This window comes from Chelonia mydas, chromosome 1 (genome assembly GCF_015237465.2).
Source record: "Chelonia mydas isolate rCheMyd1 chromosome 1, rCheMyd1.pri.v2, whole genome shotgun sequence".
Taxonomy (NCBI): Eukaryota; Metazoa; Chordata; order Testudines; family Cheloniidae; genus Chelonia; species Chelonia mydas.
In genome coordinates, this window is record NC_057849.1 from 65498930 (window position 1) to 65522569 (window position 23640).

Consider the following 23640-nt stretch of genomic DNA (forward strand, 5'->3'; position numbering starts at 1 on the left):
TTGTAATTTGACCTAGTTTCCACTTTTTGCATGATTCTTTTTTCAGTTTCAGGTCATTGAAGAACTCTTGGTTAAGCCAAGGTGGATTTATCATACTTCCTATCTTTCCTATGCAGTGGGATAATTTGCTCTTGTGGCCTTAATGTTTCTTTAATAAACTAACAACTCTCCTCAACTCTTTTTTCCCCTTAGACTTGCTTCCCACAGGATCTTTATCTACCAAATATCTGTGTTTTCTAAAGTCTGCCTCCTCGAAGTCCATTGTTTTTATTATGCTGTTTTCCCTGCTACCATTCCTTAGCATCATGAACGCTAGCATTTCATGATCACTTTCACCCAAGCGGCCTTCTACCTTCAGATTCTCAATTAGTTCCTCCCTGTTTGTCAGGATCATATCCAAAATACTCTCCCTTAGTCACTCCTGTAATAACAAGTTTTCTCCACTACATTCCAAAAACTTATTGGATAATCTTTACCCTGCTGTATATCCCCAGAAGGTGCCTGGGCAGTTGAAGTCCCCATCACCAAGTCCTGTGTTTTGGATGATTTTTTCTTCCTGGTTAGGTGGGCTATAGTAGACCCCTATCATGACATTACCCTTGTTCTTTACCCTTTTTATCCTTACGCAGACTTTTAACAGGTCTGTGTCCCACTATCTCAACCTCAGTGCAACTGTACACATACTTGATATACAAGGCAACACCGCCTCGCTTTTTTCCATGCCTATCCTTCCTGAATAAACTGTACCCTTTTATACCAGTCACATGAGTTATCCCAGCAATAGAGGTCCAAAGAGAACATTATCAACTTTGCCCCTGTAAAAATAATTTACTACATTATATTAGTTCTGGTTCCAATTACGTTAATAAATCTGAATGGAAATGCACATCTAGAAGTCTCAGAGCACCACAGCACAGCAGAAGGCCTTTGGCAGCACACGAGCAGTCTTGAAAGAAGCATTTCTGTGAGCACATACACTTGGGTTAAAGAGGGCAAAAATAAGATAGAAGGAATTAGAAGGGATTCAATTTTTTTCTAATAAAATAATTCATTTGAAAATTGAGATTTAATTGGCAATTACATTTTGAAGAAAAAAGTCATTTAATCAAATTTTCATTGATCCCCAATATTTTGAAATTAAAAATTAACAAAATATCAGGGTTTTTTTAAATGTTGGAAAGTTTTTGTTACTAAGTTGTGAGGAAAATACCGTTTTTTCTCACATAAACCTTTTTTTAAACAAAAAACCCAGATATTTTCTTTAAGTGAGAGTGAAACAGTTTCATCTCAATTTGGGCTAGTTGCTCATTTATTTACACTAACGCCACTCTATGGTTCTCTGGTAGTGCAAAGTGACCTTACAATAATAGTACAGTATATCTATATCCATTATTTCCTCTATGTGCTCCTTGAGCAGTGTAAAGGGGCATTAGACTAATGAGAATCAGGCTTTTTTAAAAACAAATACCTTTTTTTTTCCTTTGTGGGGAAGAAAAAAAGGGAAAGATTAAAAAGAGAGAGATTTTTCCAACCAAAACAAAATGAAAAAATTAAAAAAAAAATTCTCAAAGTTTTCATTACACATACCTCTTTATTAACTAGCTGTCTGCAACATTAGTTTTGAAGTAGGGGCAATACAGGGCCATATACTATGTATTCTAATCCATTCCAAGTATTATATAACAAAATTACTATAGTATATAGGCACTATAGTATCCACATAGGATAGAGAGGGGACTATGAATAATAACATTTAGTGTTAAATGTTAACAGCACTTTACATACTCAAACCACTACATATTTGTGATTTAGTTTTCAACTACTTACTTGGGTTTAAATGCTTACCAGGAATGGTGGTTCAAAGCATGAAGGGGCATACAAATGTTTCGCATATCTGGCTCATAAATACTTTGTAATACCAACTACAAACAGTGTCATGTGAATGCCTGTTCTCACTTTCACGTGACATTGTAAATAAGAAGAATCATTTCCCATAAATGTAAACAAACTTGTCTGTCTTAGCTATTGGCTGAACAAGAAGTAGGACTGAGTGGACTTGTAGGCACTAAAATTTTACATTGTTTTATTTTTGAGTGCAGTTATGTAACAAAAAAAATCTACATTTGTAAGTTGCACTTTTACGATAAAGAGATTGCACTACAGTACTTGTATGAGGTGAATTGAAAAATATGATATCTTTTGTTCCTTTTTTACAGTGCAAATATTTGTAATAAAAATAAGAATATAAAGTGAGCACTGTACATTTTGTATTCTGTGTTGTAATTGAAATCAATAATTGAAAATGTAAAGAATATTCAAAAATATTTAAATAAATGGTATTCTATTGTTTAACAGTGTGATTAAAACTATGATTAATTGTGATCCAGCCCCACCAGGAACATAACTGGATGGAGTCCTACATTATAATTCTGCAAAGAAGTGAAACTCCAATCACCTATCTCTTTCTGAAAAGAGAGTTTAAATGCTCCTAATTAAAAGGCATTTATCATCGTTCTCTTCTCTCCTTTTTGTCCTTAACTACAATGCAATCATTTTAGTGATTGATGCCTTGGGTTTGGTGGCTCTTAACTTAATAATGTGACTAAGGATTAATTAAGGTACTGAATGGGTAAAAACACTTCCCTGACACAGTAATATCTCTCATTAAGAGTAATGAGTGTGTTCAGTTGAATACTTTACTTTCCTTCCCAATGAAGGTTCAAATTCTCTGTTGACGTAAATATGTATAGCCTTGTCAGCTATAGTTAGGACTATGATTTTATCATGGAAGTCATGGAAATCATTAATTTGAATAAAGTTCATGAAATCTTGGAAATGACTGTAAAAACTTAATTGATTATGCCCCCAAATATGAGTGGCACTGCGACCTGGTGTGCCAGGTCCCAATGGACATACAGGGACCTGGGCCAAGCCCTGCTGGACAGGAGTTGCTGCTGTGTGGTGAGCTTCCTCTAATATCAGCCCCACCCCTTGTTGATTTAGTGAAAACTACACTATTTGGTGACCTACCCGTGATTTATCTTTCCCCCGGCCGATACTTCTACCATGAAATTTACTACAAATTCCAATACCAAGTTTCTAAGCTTAATTCTAGTGATATCTTGGCCATTTGCACCACCAGAGAATTTGCCCCACAATGGGCAGTTACTGCCATTTTCAGTATAATCTACAGTCAATAAAGTTAAAGGCCACAGAACAGTGATTAAAACAGAGGTCCCTAAATAGTGGGGTGCTCCCCGCTACAGGGATGCAGAGGACCATTCAGGGTGGTGCAGCTGGGGCCCAGGACAACTCCCATGGGAGGCAGGGATGAAGTGCCAGCTTTGCTCCTGGCCCTGGCTGCCAGCCCCCTTACCTCTGTCTGTACCACATACTCCGGAGCCACATGCCTGCTCCTGGCTCCAGCTCAGGAGGAGGGGGTGCAGACTGGGGGGAAGGGCGGGGCACACCCCTGAAAGTTTGGGACCACTGAATTAAAAGAAAGTGCACCTGAATTCTCCACTACGTCTACAGTGGAATCCATATGGAGACAGTTGTGACTCCCTAATTCATGGACACATGGCCTTCGGCCCTAGGTGGAAATTAGAGCAGCAAAAGGCTTACTCTAACTTCAGTTATGTCAGTAGTGGATTAGGTGTACAGCACATTTCTCCACCTCCCGTTAAGTTCCTTGATGTGCTACAAAGTGACGTTAGTAAACGAAAGAGTCTGTTTCAGAGTGACTACCAATATATAACTTCAATGGGTTGTTAATTTTGAAGAAGACAGTCCTTTGAAGAGAGCACAGGAAATTTGTAAAGCAGTTAGTGTGATGGAAGGAACAGTGTGAATGTTGAGTGGTAGCTGTGTTAGTCTGTACCAGCAAAAAGAACGAGGAGTACTTGTGGCACCTTAGAGATTAACAAATTTATTTGAGCGTAAGCTTTCATGAGCTAAAACCCACTTCATCAGATGCATGCAGTGGAAGATATCGTAGGAAGACATATATTCATGTTCTCTGTCTGTATAATATATCATCCTACTGTATTTTCCACTGCATGCATTCGATGAAGTGGGTTTTAGCCCACGGAAACTAATACTCAAATAATGTTGAGTCTGTGACCCAAAATATATACTGAGCTTCACCCATCTGTGGTGATGTGTCTATGAAACCAATTTAATAACCATAGGTTGTGGGTAGGAACTGTATCATAAAGCTTGTAGTCTTGCTGAACCTATAATCCTGGCCAATTCTATACTCTTACTGGATGTATACATTAAAATATGGTGCTATTACCTCTACATAGTTTTCTTTTCCTATTATCCCATTAGTGGGAACTCTTTCAATAAGAGCTGAGCACAGGAAAACAGATGCTGTTCTGATCAATTTTGTTTTTTAAAATATGTTGTTTTTAGAATATGTGCCCTCTGCAGGTAGCACCATCACAAGAATATTTTTGTGGATGTCAGACATACATCCACCCAACAAAGGAGGGATTAAGGCCCTGTCCAAAGTATAATTTTTTTCCAGATTTCCATACATGAATCCATAATTCCAAATTTCCAATTTTGTTTGCTTGATCTGAAAATAATTTAGGTATGTGAATAACATGATTTCTCCTTAACCATATTTCCATACCAGGCTAAAGCCTTAGTCAGATTCGAATTGTTGTCATTAAACATAGTTACATCTTTATAATATTAATATTGAGGGGGCCTAACGCATGTATGACTTAGGGAGCATGCCAAATCCATATTGTATGTCTCAGTTTCCCCATAGATTGTTTTAGTATATTTCCTCGACTGTATTTCTCAAGTTCCCAGTAAGGAAGCTATAGTAATATGACTTCCTCAGTACCCTTGCCTGTTAGCGCTGTCTACTGTCCATTTTACACATATGCTGAAGATGAGTCTACTCCCACTCCTTTCATTGAAATATACCATCCTCTAACACCCATTGTTTCATGTTCTCTGTGTATATAAAATCTCCCCCTGCATCTGATGAAGTGAGCTGTAGCTCACGAAAGCTTATGCTCAAATAAATTTGTTAGTCTCTAAGGTGCCACAAGTACTCCCTTTCTTTTTGCGGATACAGACTAACTCGACTGCTACTCTGAAACCCATCCTCTAATTGTTACCTACAGAGACTAATTATATAACGAGTCTTTGCTCGGTTGGTGTATTTCTGCACACCAGGATTCTTATGGCTGTGACTATATGCAAGCCAGTTCTCTAGCCACCCAGTATTTGTACCTAGTAATAATATTGATACAATCAGAACTGGGTTCCACTTTTCACCTGAAATTTTTCACATTTGATAGCAAGAAGTAATTTTTCAAATGCTTATTAAGAATATTAGGGTGGGAAGAGAGTGAGGAATCCCTTATGAAATAAGAATGCATCTATTTTAATTTTCTTCATGAGGTAGCTTAGCTCTCACTATTTTATTCCTTTCCATTTATCTGTTCATGCGGAATTAAATGACAATAATGGTGCATAAAACAATGTAACAGAAATATGAAGGGTCCTATCTTAATCATTTTTTTATTATTTTTCCAAAATAGTTACATTATGTTCAGTAAATGTGGCTTCCTGAGACTGTTTTCTCTGTAGACTGTGATTACAATAAACAAGTCCACGAATAATTCATAGGAAGAACATTATACACGAAAAACAAAATCATAAACAAGCCAATGTTTCAAGCATTGTTAGCTCAAGCACAGATTTAACCTATTTAATTATTTCCATCATTTTCTACAAATCAGAGGGAAAGCTATATATCAGTGTGATTACCATAGACCTAACACAAAGAAATATCTACAGTACTAGTTTATATTTTGGAATCTTCTGTAGGTTACAATGGCAAATCCATGGAAGAACTATTGAATTTACTGTTCCTCTTTTTTCCCCCCCTTGCCTTGTAGATAGGCACATAGGCTCAGATCCACAAAGATATTTAGGCTCCTAAACAGTCCTCTCATATCTTATGTATATTCTCTCTGGCTCAATTGTTATGCTCTTTGTACACTATTTTGCCACTCAAACATCAAATGTACATAGCCATACACCCTTTACCCCATTCCCATAACAGTTCCTTTTTCTGAGAGAGAGCGAGCGAGCTGGGATTTCTCTAAACACAACATTCAAAGCAAAGCTCAAGAGAGACGGGGGAATGAATCCCCGCAGATGGAAACCAAAGATGTTTGTATCACCCTTCTTTGCAAAGGTCTTCACGTAATAAAGGACAAGCCAAAAAGATGTTCTTTTACTCAGGACATTTTCTTCTGGAACAACCAATAGAAATTTGAATTCCCTGATGAAGGAGCAGAAAAAGAGCATCCATTTAAGGACAACAATTATTTTTCTTTATACGGTGTGTTTGGTATCTGTATGTCATGGTAATGGGCAAGTAGGACGGTTACACAACAGCTAGAGTTTTTGCATAGCTCTTGTGTGAAAATGGGCGTTTGTCATTTGGTGTCTGCACAACAAGGAAAAAAAATATCAGGTGAAAAAATGTGACGCTATTTGCTATGTTTTCTATTGTGATTTTTTAGACTGGATTTTATTGTCAGTTCCACAAATTATAAAGTAGAATATATATTTTTAAAAGCACATTTTGCATTACAAAGTTATGACTCCAGCTTAAGCTTTTAGTGACGACATAAACCACCTCAGAGCAGCTTTTCTCTCAGACTTTATGACTGACCCTATATAACTTATATAAACCTAACATTGACAGTTGTCTGTCATTTATCTGATTTACTATTAAGAGAAATTTAATTAGTGTTTGTAAACAGTTAATATCGAGTACAAATCTGCTCACCTAAATCACATTAGTAGCCCCATTAAAGTCAAAATGGATTATTCCTGTAAGGCCAACAGAATTTGATCCATAATCACCAATCGTTTGTAACAACTGAAATGTCCTTATGAATAGGTTAGTAAACTAATTCATAAAGTATATGTAATGGAAAGCAAACACGTACCTTATTGTTATTTACAAATGGCAAAAAAACTTCATCTTAAAATCTCACTTCGTTACTCTCATTATTGACTACTGGCTAAATACTTAACAAAAAGTTAACATTTAGATTAAGTCCTTCTAGACCAAGTGGCAGATTCTGAACTGGTGCACATTGTTATGCCTCTAATGACTTCCAAGCCCCATTGAGACTAAAATATAGGGGATCTATCCCTACATTCTCAAAGGACCAGCATGGGAACCCCTTACTCCAACTGATGATCATTTACCCTCATCAATAACCCTGTTAATTTGGTGATTACTTTGCTCCTCCAAAAATACCCACTGAGCATTTAAATTCACACTGTGCACACACAATGAGTGAATATGTATACAGTAAGCATCCATTTTGTGCATATAATTTTGCAAAATCAAAAGTTAACATTTGAAAAAATGTTTGGTCTTGTATCAGACTCAGTCCAGCATTCATTTTGCAATGCTCATACATAAATCACTGAAAATAAGGGTTTATAATGAAAACGAGGAAAAACTTTTAACTCTAAAATGAAGTCTGATTTTTAACTAAATCAAACTTCCAAATATATTCAGTGCATAAAATCCATGCCCAAACTGATGACATGTTCATCTTGCCTTGTGTCCTCTTTTTATCCCCCAGTAGTCTTAGATTTACTGTATTCTGACCTTCATAATAGGTTTACAGAGGTTCAATCAAGCCAAAACAGAACTAAAATACAAAGAAGTGTACATTATTTTATATTGGCTTAAACCAATAGCCATGAAAAGTAAAACACGGATGATTGATTTTCTGACCTTTAAGGTGTTTTATTTGTAAAACGCATAAGTTACAGTCATGCTAGGTATCTAATGTTAAAAGTGCTGCCAATGGAACTCGTGTTTATGACAGCAAGATCTGCTTTTCCAGTCTCTTTGCAATGACTTTTCAGGAGTTTCTCTGCCCTCTTTTTAGCTCTCTGAAGTAGCATATGGCTATCTAAAGAATAAGTGCTATCTAAACTGGTGATCCCTTTATCCTGACATGTACTATATTTGAATAGAGTCATTATTGACCTTTGTTGTCTTCTGCCTGCTTTCTGATGATAGCTTCTCAAACTGCTGCATTAACCACCAGTGGACCTTTCTGAAAGAAAATATAATACCAAAAATCAGTATCCCAATTGTTTTGAATGCTTACTATTGCAGCTCATGTGCAGAAGCACTTGCCTGATTTTCAACAGAGATTAGATATTTGGGGTGCTTCAATTTCTGGGGTCCTGATTTTCAGAAATTGGTGAGCACAGACCTCTTCAAAGTGTCTTAAGCTGGTCACTCAAAAATCAAAGCACCCCAAATAAGAAGATAAGAATGGTTATATTGGGTCAGACCAATGGTCCATCTAGCCCAGTATCCTGTCTTCAGACAATGTTCGGTGCCAGATGCTTCAGAGGGAGTGAACAGAATGTAGCTATTATTGAATGATCCATCCCCTGTCATCCTGTCTCAGCTTCTAGCAGTCAAAGGTTTAGGGACACTCAGAGCATGGGGCTGTGTCACCTCCTGTCCTTTCAGAACATCTAGTTCAGCAAAACTCAAACAGAAGAAAATCAGCTACTCACCTATAAAGAAAAGGAGTACTTGTGGCACCTTAGAGACTAACCAGTTTATTTGAGCATGAGCTTTCGTGAGCTACAGCTCACTTCATCGGATGCATAGCATATCGTGGAAACTGCAGAAGACATTATATACACACAGAGACCATGAAACAAAACTTCCTCCCACCCCACTCCCCCGCTGGCAACAGCTTATCTAAAGTGATCATCAAGTAGAGCCATTTCCAGCACAAATCCAGGTTTTCTCACCCTTTCCCCCCCCACACACACACACATACAAACTCACTCTCCTGCTGGCAACAGGAGAGTGAGTTTGTATGTGTGTGTGTGGGGGGGGGGAAAGGGTGAGAAAACCTGGATTTGTGCTGGAAATGGCTCTACTTGATGATCACTTTAGATAAGCTGTTGCCAGCGGGGGAGTGGGGTGGGAGGAAGTTTTGTTTCATGGTCTCTGTGTGTATATAATGTCTTCTGCAGTTTCCACGATATGCTATGCATCCGATGAAGTGAGCTGTAGCTCACGAAAGCTCATGCTCAAATAAATTGGTTAGTCTCTAAGGTGCCACAAGTACTCCTTTTCTTTTTACGAATACAGACTAACACGGCTGTTACTCTGAAACCTACTCACCTATGTAATCTTGATTCTGTCTCACTGGAACTAGCAGTATGTCACAGCCAGGATGTGGGCGATCAGACCTAGGTGTCAGAGCAGGAATTGGGCATCAGGCCAAGTCCAGTACCAGGAGGTCAGTGTGCGAGATAGGCCAATGGGCAAACAAAGAGTCAGGTGTAGGGTCAGGTTACCAGGAGATCGGGGTCGGGCACCAGGTTACAGATGACAATTGAATCGTGAAGTTGAGGACAAGCCATGGTTGGAAGCCAGAGTCTGGGGCCTATCACAAGCAGGGTCTGGAGCAGAGTCAGACAGGCAGTCTGCGTTATTGCTGAGCCAGCTTCAGTACTGGTAGTGGCCAATCAGTGGGCTGTGAGGGGCTGCCACTCAAGTCCTGCTGTGCGGCACTTCCTGCCAAGACCAATCTCACAGGGTCCTCCTGCGGGAGTCCAGACTAAACCTCCCATGGCAATGCGGAGTATCAGTGGCCCAGACTCTCATGGTTCCAGACCTGAAGGTTCTTATACAATAGATACTGGCAATTTGTTACATGCACGGCAGATGCATTCAGTGCGAGTTTATAGCTGTACTGAATGGGTTGAATTATGGGGGCAATAGGTGGGGAAGGCTGGTAGAGTGACTTGGACTTTCAGAAAGCCATTGAGAAGATCCCTCATCAAAGCGAACTAAGCAGTCATGGGCTAAAAGGGAAGGTCCTCTCATGGATCAGTTCCTGGTTAAAAGATAGAAAATAAATGGTCAGTTTTCACAGTTGAGAGAGATAAATAGCAGGGTCCCCCAAGGATCTGACGAGGAGACCAAAAAGGGCAGAGTTATGAGGGGTGATTTCTAAGCATAGGCAAGGGGTCCCCATCTGTTTACCTTGGGTTAGCCCTACAGGACTGGCACAAAGAGACGGGGAGAATGCAGGGCCGATAGGAACCCCTGCCCTTATTGTCCTCCACCCACTCACCCCCATGTGTCCCCTCCCTATCCTCTGAGCTCTTCTCAACCCCTCTCCCCTCTCCTTCACCCATTCGCATTTATCCCCAAACCTGTCACCCCTATTTCTCCCACTGCTCTATGCTCCTCCCCTGCCAGCAAGCATTCACATATCTATTTTTAAACAAAAATATTTTGATTATATTCCCCAATGCCTATGGATTCCAGCTGTTTATGTTCAGAGGTACCATCTTTGCCTGAACCACTTTTACCCACCCGTAAATACCCAGAAAGCTAGATTGCAGAGATTGTTTTTAGTACATTTCAAATACTGTAATAGATTCCAAATGTAGCCACCTGAGTGTTGTCCAGTATGAAAAAAAAAATCATAAAATCACATTTGCACAGTAAGTTCTTAGATTCTTGATTGCCAGGAGAATGATTCTAAGGTGTTCTGAATATTTTGTAAGACTTGCAAGGAGGCATATATGTATCTTTATGCACAAAATGTTGTCTCAGAGAGTGGTTAAAGTAGACATTAATAGGACAGAGAACCTAACAATTTCTGCGTTCATCATGATGGGTCACAAGGTATGTATTAATGGAATCCTGCACCAGCTTGTGATGATGAGTCCTCCATTTTCTCCATAATCCAACTTCCTTTCTTTCCCCACATTCTTCTTGTGAAGGATCTGATTTTCGTCCTTCCCTAGAGGCTAGGGGAATTTGGGTGGGGAACAGACTTTTTCCTGAGGAGAATAAGGAACAGATAGGGGATCCCTTATTTTTTGTTAGCTGTTTCAGCTATTGGTGGGAAAGCTGGGAACCCTAAAAATTCCCTAACCAGGCACAAAAGTTGCTCTGCCTGGTGCAAATTCTTCAGTCAATAAAGAGGCAGTACTCCAAGCTAGGGTGAGGAGGTGGAGCTTTCTTTCTGCTTTTAGCAGAGGATGGTGAGCCATGCCTCCCCTACATTCCTCCTTGTTTTAATACCTATCCCAGGTGTCAAGATGTCTGGGGAGACCTATGAATGTGGGTGCCAACCTCAGGGCACAAATTGGTTGTGTGTTCTATAAATAGATTTCACGAACCAAGCATTGAGCGTCAACGCCTCAAGCGCTATAACAGCCTTAACATGGAGTCACAGGCAGTCCCCTTGGGCACTCTGATCTATCTTGCCACTACCTTTGTGACAGATGGTGCCTTACACCAAAAATCACAACAATATTCAGTCCCAAAGCACCAGTCATTTACCCCAGATCTCAAAACAATAACAATGCTTGTAGCCAATCCTATAATAAAATAATGATTTATTAACTAGGACAAAGAAATGAGAGTTATTTACAAGATTAAAGCAGATACACATACAAACACAAATAAGATACACCTGCTGGTTCCAAAAGATGATAGTTGCTGCTATAATATGCACGCTTTATATGTCCTTTAAGGCTAACCCAAACCAAATAGATGGGGACCCCTTACTTATGCTTAGAAATCTTCATCCTCAGAGTTCAAGCAGCACAGTGATAACAATTTCTACTTAACAGTGATTTTTATTCCCTTCCCCCAGTGTTCAAGCTGTGATGGGAGGAGCACTTACACATGTGCTCCCTTGCACAGGTATGGGGGAAGCAATCAACAAAGTCTTTTGTCCCCTGAGGTTCCAAAATGGCTTGTCGGGTGTCTATAAGTCTTTTTTTTGTTGGGGAGGAAATAATACCTCTTATGGTAACTAGTCTTTCACACTTGGTCATGTTTTTCTCATGACTGTGGGGCTTTCCAGTTTTAACAAACATTTTTATAGTTAGACCAAAACACTTAAAGTCTATTTTATAATGTAGGATACTGATATTATAAGTGAGATTAATGCATGCAGCAACTCACAAGCATTTCATAAAGTCCAACGGTTAAACACATCTCTATAAATCTAATACCTGTTTTAACGCTACTAACACACAGGTGAGACAGACTAGTTTCCAGCTATACATTTGTCCGTGTTCAGTGAGGCCCAACGGCCTTAGTATGACCTGGCACCTGGTCTGCCAGCATCACACCAGGTCTTTGCAGACTGCTCCCTGACCTACTTCTTACTCTTAAACTCTTCAAATGGGTCATCTTGCGCCCCACACCAAACTAAATCAATCCTTTTTAGAGGAATGTGCATAGGGAGAGGAGATTCAGACTCCTAATTTCCTCAAAAAGGCTGACAAATTATTGGAGTATTGTCATTGTCTGTCCCTAACAGATACCACTCACTACTAAAATTCACTATAGTGATATTATTCCCAGACGTACCATTTTAGGATACGGTACTCCTTGGAATGATGTAGCTAAAGATAGTATTGGCCACTGGTTTAGATAGCATCAAAATACCCAACCTACCTGTGAGCCTCTGATCACTGCTAATCAAATGCTTGCAGTTAGACATTTTTCTGAGCCAGTTCAGGCCACGTTGAATTCGATTCTTTATTTTGGCCAGATTTATGACTGGATTATAGGAGAAGGTCCTTTGATTTTTGCTTTCTTTAGAGGGACATCATACAAAGCACTCTACAAATTACTTTTATTGTTGTCAAGCTATATAATGTGCGATTGTTTCAGGGGTGAAAGTCAGCCGGCATGGGCCGGTACGGCGTACCAGTAAAAAGTGGCCGCTGGTACCGGCCTGTACTCAGCTGACGTTAAAGTGCTGCCAGGACCATGTGTCCCTACCACGTCCCTACCAGCAGGGCCGCCGACGGGAGGGGGGTGCGCAAAAGGGGCAGTGACGTCAAACTGCTGCTACAGCAAGAGACACTGCTTAAAGCACTGCCGCAGCCGCGCTTTAACGTCGTTGCCCCTTTTGCTCCCCCCGGGCCACTGACGGGGGGAGGAGGCAGAGGGCAAAAAGAGCAGCTGCCCTGGGGCTGCGATTTAAAAGGGCCCGGGACTCGGGCCGTCCTGGGCCCCTTAAATCGCCGCTGGAGCCCCGGGTGGCGCGCCAGGCTGACCCCCAGCCTCGCCCTTTCCTCTTGAGGTCCCGGCCCCCATACTGTTACTTTCAGCCCTGGATTGTTTTAAGCAAATCTTAGTGCCATTAGCAGTAGGTGATCTTTAAAAGTGAATAAGAGAATCAATGCAAAGAAATTAGAGATAATTATTATAAAAACATTATTATAAGGGGAAATATCAACCTTTATCCGTGCCAACTCTTCAGAAGAGTATGAAAACGTGTTCATATTCAGAACCTCAAGACTGGATCAAGCATCATTTATCTTTGTATATGATGCTCTTTCATAAAAAGGAAGAAAACTTAGACTTGGAGAATGCAGAACAGACTTTCAAAATTGTAAACAAATTGAATAAGAGGCCTTCACTGGTGGTAGCCAGGACCAACCCAGAAGCTGGAGAATTTTATTATTCATAAACATTTCTTCAGAGTTTTAGAACATCTAATTGTTAAGTCTGAGACACACTGTTTTTATTCCAGTCATGGGTAGGTATCCACAATAGAACAAGCTTACCCTCAACAGCCTGCCTAGAACCTTCTTACTAACCACGTTATGATCAGAGTTCCCCAAACTAGTTCAGACAAACTAAGAACAGACTCATATCTTTGGCCAAAACTCAGCATGAACCTGAACCAAATTCCTTTAGAAGTTAGAAGAAAGTTTGGAATTATTAAAATATATTTCATTTCATTTTCAATTTAGTTGAGAACAGAAGCTGAGATTTAAAATGCCACATGAAAGGTTATTTTCTCAAGATTTTTTCAGGATGATTTTGAAGATTGAAGAGACTTATAATGTTTCTTAGCCTTCAAGTTATTTATAGCACTCGGGTGATAGGCCTTGGTAGTCTTGTCATTGCAATTTCCTATCAATGAAGAATATTTTATTTACATGATCCCTTAAATCTTACCCAAAGTGAATATGTGGACATATTAAGATTCACTCATTGTTAATTACATTCTTGACAGGAATTTGTGGAAACCATTCATTTTAAGGAAATTTCATAGAATAAACCATAGCTAGAGAATTTTAAAATCACTTTCCAAAAGCTTTCACATGGGAAACCTGGTTCCATAGGACTTAGAGAGACAATACAACTTGAACTATCCTTCTAAGTTCCAGGATATAAGTTGAGGTTGACTGAAGAAATTGTTACGTGACTATGGAGTGTGGCTAAATTGGTCATCATTGAAAGTCAACATTCACCATCTGTGAGATACCACAATTATTTCCTATTTAATAACCACCAAAATATCTGGCACAAACACTTGTGGGGTTTTTTTTCTCTAAAATATCAGGTTTATTGTTAATAAAATACAAATAAAAACAATACTTTGCATATATTCTGTACAGAATGTTTCATCTGTTGTCCTCAAATCATTTAACAAAGATGGGTTAGAATGTTATCCATTACTGAAAAGGTAACTCTGATGTGGAGATAAAGTCACTGGCTCAAAATTATACAAGTCACCAGCAGAGATAGTAATGGAACCAAGGTGTCCTGAGTCCCAGACACTGGTTCTGATCACTGTCTTTCAAGAAGAACTTTGAAAAGAATATTAAGATTGGGATATTCAGAGGCGTTAGGTACCCAAATCCCATGGAATTTCATGGATTTCAAGGGAGCCTAAATCCTTTGAAAATCCTAGCCTAAAAAAATAAACAGTTCACACAAAATACAGCATTTCTTATTTCTTACTGACAGCCAAAGTAAGTCTAAGTGTCTGAATTTAATTCTCACTCCCTGGTAAAGAGGTAAACACAACAATAAGAATATAAGCAATAGAATACTAGTTTAACACTCAGACTTAATAAAACACTATCTTAAATTTACAGAGTAATACCCAAGACAGCTTCTTTAGAATACACCATTTAAATTACACTAAATTACACTAAAAATACACTAGCATTTAAATTAAACCAATTTAAACTGATTTTAGCAAAGAATCCTCTTGTAATATACATTTGGGAACACTCAGAGTACCAGAGATTGACAGAGAATTTAGCTAGTTCATTAATTGGTTGTGGTTTTTTCCCCTCCTGTTAGCAAAATCTCTCTCTGTGCCTATTTGGCAATAATTACTGTGATATGAGTGTACCCAAATTATAAGGATCCCTATATTTACAGTTCAGTACCTATAGAAGACAACTGTTAAAGTTCATTTTCAAAATTGAGATTACCTTGACCTATTTGGAATCTGAGATTGTTGAAACTAGACATGTCTGAAGTTGTCTTTTCAAGACGCAGGGTATAGTGGAAGATGAGGCTGGTTGTAGCAAGTTCTACATTAATTTGGAGTGTGGCATAACTCCAAGTACCTGAGAGGTTCATTATATTAGACAATAATGAAACACTACACACAATATAACTATGTTACATTTTGCTCATGCTTAAACCTATTATTTATTTAGAGCTTGATTATTGCACCAAGGACAGTATGTTACAGCAGCACAGAAGATCTCTGAAAACGTTTACCCTTTACGAAGGCCAAAGTCACAACGTAGTTCCAACAACAAAGCAACTTGTTTATACTACAATTTGAGCAAAAACATCCAACTCTCTTCTTGAGAAGTTTTCTGAAACACCAAAAACCTCTCCTTGACTTTGAACTTATGCCATAGTATATGCCCAATGGTTGATAAGGGTTATGTTTATAAGAGACTATATTAAATCAAGCCCAAGCCTTCAGCTAGTGGAAATCGGTATAGTTCAACTGAAGTCAGTGGAGCCACACCAGTTTAGGATCTGGTCCAGAAAGTTCACATCACAGCTGACCACTTTTTTTGCTTCCTGTTACTATCTTTGCTTCCTTATGTTTTTAAAATGTTGCTCCATTCTCTTTTAGCAGCGATGAAGCAGAATGGTGAAAATGTTATTGGTTTAGCTGAACAGTTTTGGGGGATTTTATTTTTAATTGGTAAATGTGGATACTGAATACCCAGCTCAGATTTGCAGGTAGCAAGCTCCATTAGATTATCTGATTATTACAGGGTTGTGGGTTGTTTTTTTGTTGTTGTTTTTTTGTTGAGTACCTAGGAATGGTGACAGGTTTCAGAGTAATAGCCGTGTTAGTCTGTATTCGCAAAAAGAAAAGGACTATTTGTGGCACCTTAGAGACTAACCAATTTATTTGAGCATAAGCTTTCGTGAGCTACAGCTCACTTCATCGGATGCATACTGTGTTTCAAGTATGGATCCGATGAAGTGAGCTGTAGCTCACGAAAGCTTATGCTCAAATAAATTGGTTAGTCGCTAAGGTGCCACAAGTACTCCTTTTCTTTTTAGGAATGGTGAATGATTCATCATCAGTTCTTCATGACTATCAAGGCTGAATCCCCACTCTGCCACTTCGAGTACAGCGCCCAAAAGGATTCTAAAAATGAATACTTGCCACTCCAGGCTTGTATTAAACTCCCAAGGTTACAGCTTTTCTCTGACTATGGCTTGGTAAATGCTGCCATTACCCAAATGCAAAAAAAAACCCAACCCTTTTACCCAAGAAGGAGCACTTGGGAATTCCTCCCTGTGAGGTACCCTCAACCCTTTCACGCTCCCTTCGGGGGAGAGCTGAGAAGAAAACAAAGGAAATTAGCTGTTGCCACCAGCTAATTGAACAGCATAGGCACAAACCTCTTAGGACACAACAATCCAAATCCTATTCTTAAAAAAAGGTAAATTTTATTAAAAACAAAAAGAAAGAAATACATCTGGAACTTAGGCTTTTGCTAGATTTTAAAAAAGCAATTCCAAAAATTAAGTATCCAAATTAGCTTTCTTGGGGGTTCAGCTTAAATGTTACAAGCAAACAAAAGCATCTGGGGTTAGCACAGAGGAGATCCACAAGCCAAAATAAAGAAATAAACCTGATTGCATTTATCTAAACATTCCCTATCCAGATGATTCCTTCCAGGTATGGAAGGTAATTTTTCATACCTGGTTTAAACCTTACACAGAATTCTTGCTTATAGCATTGCTGCTCCGTGTCCCTGCAACCCAGAGAGAACAACAGACAAAGGGAAAGTTTCTTTTCCAATATTAAAAAGTTCTAGCCTTCCCATTGGCTCTTCGGTCAGCTGCCCACTTTTTTTTTTTCTTTACGTGGGGGACTTTTTAACCCTTTACAGGTAAAGCAAGTAGAGGACAGCTACCCAGAGGGATTTTACAGCTAACTGGATGGCTGGGTGTCCATCAAAGGGAGCTACTCCCCTCACCCCCCTTTATTTATCATAATGACTGACATCAGGAGTCATCTGGCCAGATTCTTCCCTCAGCTACACCCATGCAACCATTAATTTGACTGGGGGATAGATAAGTTTAACCCAGGGCACAACTTGCAGTAGATTTTTTTTATTCTCTTAGACCTCGTCTACACTACATGGTTAGCTTGACACAAGGCAACTTACATCAATGTCACTTAAATTTGGCTCTTATTGACATAAGTGCTCCACTATGCTGACTTAATAACACCCCTTCCCGAGTGGTGTAGAGTCACTTTGAAGTAGTTAGGGTGATAGTGTAGACACTGTGTTACTTATGTTGACTGTTACTGGCCTCCAGGAGCTGTCCCTCAATGTTCCACACTGACCACTCTGGTCACCATTGTGAACTTAGCTGTCTAGGGGTCAGGAAGACAGGTCCATACTCACCATTGGTTGATTGGTTCCATGCTCTATCAATCTGAAATAGAAGTGAGAATGTAGAATTTTTGGGAAACAAAGGGAGTGAATTCAGTATCTTAAGTTTTGATTTCAGTTGTGAATACACTGACAATGGTATCTCTTTAAGTAGGGTGACCATGCATCCTGTTTTGGCTGGGATAGGTCCTATTTTAAGCCTTGTCTTGGAGGTCCCAACTTTTTTGGCAAAACTGGGCATTTGTCCCGTTTCCTCATGCTAACTGATCATCAGTTGGCAAGAGCAAACAGAACAAATTCCCAGTTTTGCCAAAAAAGGACGGGTGAGCTCCCCTAGCGGCATGTGGAGGAATGTTCAGGGAATGGAGTGGTACAGAGAGGTACCAGGTGGCACGGGGCTCAGGCAGGTGGCCCTGGGCAGCATGGAGCTCGGCAAGGCGACCCTGGGTGGTACGGGGCTCAAGCGCGTGGCCCCGGACAGTGTCACATTTTTACTTTGGGAAATATGGTCACCCTATCTTTGTGTTGTATTTGCAGTTGCTGCCATTGGGGCCTTAAGGGTCTCCCCTTCACACCCATGGAACATCTGAGCCAGATAAGGAGGAGAAAGAAGAGGAATTGGGAAGACATGTTCCAGGAGATCCTGTTAGCTAGCGCTGCATCCTAGAATGAGCACAGGGCCTGGAGGATCACCCTTGCAGACAGCATGGAGAAGAATAAAGTGGAGAGGAGAGAGGCTCAGGAAAAGGAGAGGGACATACAGCAGGAAATGCTTGCTCTTCTCAGACTGGAAAGACAGATGCTGCAGACTCTGGTAGACCTGCAGGTTCAACAGTCCCATGCTCGCCTCTTTCTTCAGCCCATTAATAACTCAATATTGGGAACTCCCTACCCCCTCCTCCCCTCAACATTCCACATGGTGTCAGGGATTGGTGCACTACCCTTACCACACCACCCAGGGGGACATTATAGACAATCACAGCTTCACGTACACTGACGTGTGAAAGACATAGTTGATGTATGTGTACCTGAAACGGAAATGTGTGTTCTTTCCCCTTCATAAGTTTTGTTCCCTTAATTTATTAAGTTTTAAATTCTTATAATTGCCTGGTTCGTTATACAGAATAAAATTCTATTTTTGGAACAAAATTTTTATTAGTTCACAATATTTACTGTCTGGTGTTGAGTAAGTCTGATACCTTTCAATTTCACGTTACTTCACTTTTTCACAGAACCCATAACATCATTCACAGACACTATTAATAGGTGCATTGACAATGGTATATTCATACCGGGCTGCAAAAGAGCAAGGCCAGATATAGCACACTACAGGAACACACACTACTCTGGGTCACTAATAAAATGTTCTTTCGAAGCCTCCCTCAGCTGTATAGATCCACACTGAGATCTTCTAATAGCATGTGTAACTGGCTGCTCAAATTCAGCAAACAGCTGTTCCACCTCCACCATCCATACCTGCAGAAAATTTTCCTCCTTTGCTTCACAAATATTATGCAATACACAGCAGGCAGCTATAACCATTGGGATATTTTTTCTCACTGAGCTCCAACAACCCTTCATATGACCAAAGACACATTCAATTATGATTCTGCATCTGCTGAGCCTATAGTTGGCGCTGTCAAGGTGGGCAGCGTACTGCTTCATGAGCCATGGAAGGATGGGGTAGGCTGGGTCTCCCAGGATCAGTCATGGTACTTCAACAGTCCCAGTGGTAATCAGCAGGTTAGGAAGAAAGCCCCTGCTTGCAGCTTTCTGAACAGTCCTGTGCTCTTAAAGTTACATGGTGCATTATACACCTTCCTTCACCAGCTCACACTGATGTCAGTAGTGTCCCCTGTGATCCACCAACACTTGCATTACCATAGAAAAGTAGTCCTTTCTGCTGATGTACTCTGTGGCAAGGTGATCTGGTGCTAAAATAGGGATACTAGTGCCATCTATTGCCCCAGCACAGTTCAGGAACCCCATTGCTGCAAAACCATCCAGTAGGTTCCGCATATTATCCAGGTCACAGTCCTGTGACCGTCATAGCAGGAGGCCATTAGTGGCCCTGTACGCTTGCATGACAACAGCCCCTGTGGTAGATTTACAGACTCCAAGTTGATTCCTGACTGACTGGAAGCAATCCAGTGTTGCAGGTTTCCACAGTGCAATCACTATTCGCTTCTCAACTGTCAGTGCAGCTCTCATTTTGGTGTCCCTGTGCTGAAAGGCTGGGGTGAGTTCAGTGCACGGATCCAGAAATGAGACTTTGCACAACTGAAAATTCTGCAGCCACTGTTCATTATCCCAAACCTGCATGGCAATCTGATCCCACCAGTCAGTGCTTGTTTCTTTGGCCCAGAACTGGTGCTCCACCATCTCCAGCTGCTCTGCTAATGCCACCAACAACCTTGAATTGTTTCTTTCTATGTCCCAGAGCAATCTAGCCTCCAAGGAATTGTCATATTCCCCAGGGCTCCTCTTGTGGCTCTGCAAATACTACAGTAACATGAGCCCTCTGCTTGCAATGCTCATGACAATAGTGCAGAAGTGTGTAGGCTCCATGCTTCTGTCAGAGATGGCAGACAGCAAGGAGGGATGCACAGGTTTGTGGGGATTTTGAAAAGAAGGCACAAAGTATTATGGGATGAAGATGAGATTATGGGATGGAGAATACTACATTATGGGAAGTTGACCCTGTGCTCCTAATCACCTCTGCACGACTCATTTCCACACCACCAGGCACTGCAAAAACTTCCCAAAACATCTTGTGCTTCATGTGATGAATTGCACAATGGTTTCCTCAACAACATGCAGATGAAAGCATGCATCCAACATGTCCACAATCAGACCTTGCATCTGACTACTAAAACTCTCATTTCAAGACTTCATCTCCCACTCTGATATCTATAAACTCATCTTCCCTGCCTTCTCTGACACCATCACCCCAGTCCAGTGTTACTCAGCATTTTAAGGTTGATGACTCTGCATTCAAAGCCAAAAACGTTCACAACACTCTAATATTTATTAAATAAGAATAAAAATGTCTATATAAAGCCTATATCATTTATTTGTGTGTGTGTGTGTTTCAAGAGGTTGACCAGAATACTTGACCTTCAAGGGTAAGTGTGTAAGGAGAGTGGAGGAAGTGATGTGTTCTTTGCTCTAGATTGCAATAAAACATTCAATGCCTTACAACCTGCCTGTTGCCCCTGGAGGTCACAATCTGCTGGATGAGAAACACTGCCCTAGTCAATACAAAGTGCAGTCTAAGATTATCTTCCTTGCTCATTGTTTCCTTTGTTTCATGGCTCCACTTGCCACTGCTCCATCCTACCATCCAGCCTTGGGCACTACTATAATTATACACCTTACATCCTACCAAAGGCCAAATATGGGGTATAATGAGTGACAAATCCCCCAAGTGATGGACACACAAATATTCTTGCAGGAAACTAGTAGTATAATAAACTCTTTCTAAAACCTCAGCTTCATGATTCTTTATTTCTTGTGTAATTAACTATCAACACTAAGAGTAGAGGACAAGTTTGAGTGGAACACAGATAACTCTGGGACTTAAATGAGTAATAAGAGACCTCATATCAAATGAGGGACATTTGAGATGAAGATGATAGTGATTCCGATTAGAAGAATTCTAGAGTAAATATGTCAGACATTGAAGTGACTCCTGTTTTTCATTAACATAACAGAACAGATAAGACCATGGATTATCAAAATATCCTGAGCTTGTCTACAACAATCTCTGTGGTAATTCCTATAAGATATTAAATATTTTCCACCCATTGCGTTTGTTATCAAAATGGACCTTGTGATATTTTCTTTAATTCAGACAGAGATATGAATCACATATTTTACTAACAACCCAGGAGCATCTTTACATGAAAGAGCATTCTGAAAGAAAATATACATCCTATTTCATAGGCAAAGATTAATCTTACAAAGAGCAACAAATACCAAGAGGCCAGTGCACTAGAGACAGATGCGTATATCTGCTGGTGATCTCTATGAGGGGTAGAGGAAGAACTAGGGAGAAAGCAATCCTTCTTTCCAGGCATCTTAACAGCCATGGAGCTGCTCTGTGGCCAATTCTGTAGTCTTGAGGCTGAATTAGCCTTCAGGCTACCTGGGCCCCTTCTCAACTGGATCCAACACACTCTTCCTGCCTGCTCCACTATGTCCCCCAAATCTCTAGTCCTTTAAATAGCGCTGCTCTCTCTAGAAACCCACTCCTTCCCAAAGGACTTTGCACTGTTCTGCTCCCTCCCTAAGAGCCAACTTCAAGTTTCTCTAAAGACATCCCCCAGCTCCCTTCCCAGAGCTAACAACCTCATGCTTACAGTCTCCTTTCCTCATTCTTACTTAAGGCATTCCCCAGTTACCACCAGGCTCTAACTCATGGCTTCTCCCTTACAGAAGCCTGCTCTGCTCTGCTCTGCTCTGCTCATTACCTCTAGCTTGTGGTCACAGGCCTTCCTTAGGGAGTAAACCCTCCTCCTTTCTCTCACCCGAGGTCTCCCTTTTTATCTGGGTAGCTTCCCACTTATACTGTTCAGGCAGGCTCCTTACAGAGTTCAGCTGCTTCATTATCAATTGGCTAACAAGCTACCACCTGGAGCACCTATCTGCTCCCAAGTGAAGTTCACAGGGCTGTCAGAGCCAATTAAGCCCTGATTTTCCCTGAATAGCCACCACTCCCATGACACACCTCAAACCAGTGACATAGTCTAATAGATATTGTAATACAGTATATGCACCAGCATGGTTTTGGGGATTACTTAACATTGATTTACAGAGCTGTAGGGAACTCATTGCCTGATACACTGCGTATTGTCTTTCTGTCTACAAGAAAAAGCACTGAAGATGTTCTCTGTGAAAATAATGGGTGGAAAATAACTTGTATGAAATGAAAGGTAGGAAGCACCCATCGTCAGCTTTCTAAGAATTAAGAATTTTCCCTACAGGTCCTTCAGCATCATTGTACTGATATATCATTAAACAGGCCAAAATCTAACATCTAATTAACTTCTGCTGGCTTCAGTGGCACTTGCGGGTGCTCAGCAGCTGTCAGGATTTGGAACATATCACTAACTTAAGTTTGCCCACTTAGTTTATTTATTTAAACTTTTCCTATTTAGCAATAAAAGAGTAGCCATCCAACACTTTGGGTGCCCTTGGCAATCTTTTACAAATACACATGTAAATAAAGAGACACCCCTCAGTTTCCACATGATCAAATCAAATAACCCTGTAGCAATGTAAGTATAACAAACATTAATTGACCTCCCCACACAATCCCCACCAGAATTCTACACTACTGCTACACATCACTCATCTCATTGCAGACAAAAGAGAAAACACAGGGCTTGCAGCATGCCCTGAAGACCAACAGACTCAGGCTGTTATAGATCAAGTTGGGGAATACTGTCTTGTATCATATTTTGTGCTAATGGAAGAGGAAAGAGAGCACTGCTGTAGTTTACTACACTGGACCTGGTGCAGTCAATGTTTTCTTATTTTTCCACTTGTCTCTTTTTACGTCACTAGGGCTACAACCTGCTCTCAGTTACATGACTCCATAGAATTCAATGGGGCTGCATAGTATAACTGTGAATAATAGGACAACTAAAAAAACCCCTATTTTGTATACATCTATTTATAAGGAATTAAGGTTGCAAAGAGATTAGAAATATGCTTTTGAGAATACAGTCTTCTGACAGCCTTTGTCAATAGAATTTGTCAATTTTTTTTTCAGACATGGGTCAAGAATATGGCAAACAGATCTGCTATCAGACATATATGGGTGAGTTCCCAATGACTTCAGTGGCAGTTCGACTGCACTCATAC

General features: G+C 40.2%; 1 long non-coding RNA gene across 2 annotated transcripts; it reads right to left on the minus strand.

Moving 5' to 3' along the window:
- Window positions 1–5555: 5555 nt before the first annotated feature.
- LOC122462033 lies at window positions 5556–22312 on the minus strand. Of its 2 annotated transcripts, XR_006284360.1 has the most exons (4): window positions 22245–22310; window positions 17785–17815; window positions 9221–9938; window positions 5556–8123 (listed from the first exon to the last, which is right to left on the minus strand). It is a non-coding gene; the product is annotated as an uncharacterized LOC122462033 (long non-coding RNA). The 2 variants fall into 2 exon arrangements; XR_006284356.1 differs by lacking the exon at window positions 17785–17815 and having other exon boundaries at window positions 22245–22312.
- Window positions 22313–23640: the final 1328 nt, after the last annotated feature.